The sequence below is a fragment of the Rhinichthys klamathensis genome, unplaced genomic scaffold, assembly GCF_029890125.1.
Source record: "Rhinichthys klamathensis goyatoka isolate OS25496 unplaced genomic scaffold, OSU_Roscu_1.1 h1tg000015l_1, whole genome shotgun sequence".
In the NCBI taxonomy this organism is placed as follows: domain Eukaryota; kingdom Metazoa; phylum Chordata; class Actinopteri; order Cypriniformes; family Leuciscidae; genus Rhinichthys; species Rhinichthys klamathensis.
Window position 1 is genome coordinate 1,977,179 of NW_026606567.1, and position 3,194 is coordinate 1,980,372.

Here is a 3,194-nt window from a genome sequence, read left to right on the forward strand (position 1 = left end):
AGACCGCGATGTAAACGCAGAAAGCTACCGGTCTGGGGCAAAAAAAGTTCCTGGGAAAAAAGTTCCTGGGACAAATTGTTCCGGGCAATTGCGGTGGAAACGCGGCTTAATTTTTATAAGTAGCATCTGAAGCAGTTTGCATTATGCAATGCTAGAAAATACACGTTAAAACTCACAAGACACATTGTGTTGCAAGTTTATAATATATATGAAATATATTTATAATTATGAAGTTTAAATTGAGTACATTTAAAATATATTAACTTGAAATGTAACACTGAATAACACACTACAGTTAAGTAATTGTCATGTGCTTTAGTCAACACATCAAACTAAGTGCATTTCTTTAAAGCATGACAGAAGATTATTAAAACAAAGCATAAATGTTCAAAATATTTACAAATAAAACTTTTAATTTGACATTATTACAAAGTGCACTTTTTAAAAGTGTACTGTTAAGAAACAGTAACGAAGGTCTGCCCCTTCTACACTTAAGTGACCTTTTTTTACATTAATATATTATCTGCAAGTACAGTTTTTAAAAAATAAAAAGTACACTACAAGTGCACACTCAGTACAAATAAGTGCACTTCTTTTTTCACAAGGGAAGACAAAAGTGAGCCCTCCATGCCTTTACGTACACTTAAAGTACACTTAAGTTGTCTCTCATTATTATACTATCTGCAAGCAGTTTAAAAAAAAAAAAAAAAACTTTAATATTTTAAGTACACTTGACGTTCACATTCGATACAAAGTTCTGTCATGAAACTCTAGGACCGGCTGGGTGAACGTGATTTCACCAAGTACCACATGGATCAACATCTTTGTTGATCCTGGATCAACTTTCCAATCAACCAATCAGATTTGAGGGACAAGTTTACAGTTTATGTCAAGTTTAGGCTTAGAACCAGAGTGAAGTACTTAAACATCAGTGTTATTCACCTTTCATTACCCTCTGAATTTTAGGGAAAAGTTATGGGTAGGATTAGGTTTAGGGGTAGGGATTGGGTAAGGACTACATTTTGGGACAGGACTGTTGATCCAGGATCAACAAAATATGTTGATCCAGGACCATGTCTTACTTGGTAAAATCACGGTGACCGAGCAGGCTGATAGGTCAATAACTCAATCTGCTTGCAATCACATTATTATCTATAGGGCACAGCTGATTGGTTTCTACTGTATGAGTAGCCAATGAGCTCACTGCTCAACCTTTAAATACTTGGTCAGCATTTGTTGTTGTAGTTGCAGCATGCTTTCAGAAACCTCCAACTTCCCCAGCTCCACCTGTCTGCTTCAGGTAATTCATGTACACTATTGTAGCAGCAGCAGCATGAGCTTTGCTCACATCAGCGTGTTGTGTTTGCATTGGTTGCAGCAAATCCCCTACATGTTCTGCAGCAGCAGCATAGCAGATATATTCCATCTAGACCAAACATATCAACATTGTCATATCCATTACCATGGGAAACACTCGAGAGATGTCATGACAGAAATACAATTAAGCACACACTACATTTTCACAAGAGTAAACCCTAACACGTTGCTCATTTAAGCCCAGGTAATCTGGGTATTCCAAACCATGCATGAAGAAACTGGACTACAGTATACATACTACATGCTTGCATGCTAACATGCTAAAATGAGAAATTGAGAGAAGGAGCCAGAGCATACAATTTGTACAAAGTCAATTCAGTTCCTATAATCCAGTTTAGAAATGCTTACTGGACAAAACGCTTAAAAAAATTCTCAATACTGAAAAAAACTCAATATATGTTTAAATGTGCTATAACGCCATTTGCTTGCGCGTTCATAAGCAATATGCATATTTTTCTTGTATGTGTGTGAAGGTCTAGCTGGTGGGTGTCCTCTGGGCCGAGGCGTAGTGTTTGTACTGGAGGAAGCGCCACGTGCAGACGCCACAGAGCTCCTATTGATTCGCCTTCATCAAGGCCAGGCTTCTGTGGGGGGTGCGCGTGTGTGAAGTCAACACATTCCCAGCATTCCTCCACTTCCCCTGCAGGAGAGATGTCACTGGCCCACAGAGCACCAATCACTCGCTTTGTTCGCTTGCCCATCTCCTCTCCCTCGGGACCCCCGGCTCTTTCTCTGGACCTCTTGCTGCCAAGTCGCTGCGCTATTTGCTGTTTCTGCAAATATCTTAACCGCTCAGTGTTTATTCGGTCCACTCCAAGGATGTCCTCGATGAATAGTTTCCCGTATTCTTATAATGCGTATGGTTGGATGTGCATTTCAACATTACTTGGATCAAAACCATTCATTGTGATTACAGCATTTAGAGTCTAGGAAACGGTGTGTGTTGTCTGCTCAAACCTCAACCTTAGTGAACTGGGTGAGCAACAGTAGCTATAGTCATGGGAGACACAATCTGACTGAGTACAATAATAACTTTGCTCACACTCTTAAAAATAAAGGTTCCAAAAGGGGGTTTTCGCAGTGATGCCAGGCATAGATGAACCATTTTTGGTTCCCTAAAGAACCTTCTAGTGAACAGTTCTTAAAAGAACCATTTTTTTCTAAGCGCGAAGAACATTTAAGAAATCCAAAGAACCTTTTTCCCTTTAAAGAACTTTTTGTATAATAGAAAGCATTTATCATTTTTCATTACATTATAGATGTTTTATCACCTTTATTTATTTATTTTTGAATAGTGTGACAGACATATTAGTCCCTGTTTCCTACCTTTCACCGCTCGAATGGGATTGTTCACCCAAAAATGAAAATTCTGTCATCATTTCCCCTTTGAACAAAAAAGGTGCACTTAATTGTATTGAATGTGCATTTGTAGTGTTCTTCAAATCTATATTACACCCTGCACTTTTAAATAATATAATATGAATGAAATAAAAGGCCACTTAAGCGTACTTAAAGAGAGTATGACTTTCATGACTAAGTTTCAAGTACACTTTAAAGTTTTACTTTAAAGTACATTTTAAATCGTTTTGTTTTAATAATCTTATTTCCTTAAAGAAGTACACTTATTTCGATGTGTTGACTAACATACAAAGCACGTGACCTTGCTAATTTTAACTCCAGTGTGTTATTCAATAGTAGACTTGCAAATCTAATAATTGCAAATATATATAAATACATGACATGCAAGTTTCCGAAATGACATTAAAGTTTTTTTTAGCTCACCATATAGGCCTGTCAGTACATTCGGGAGTACAATT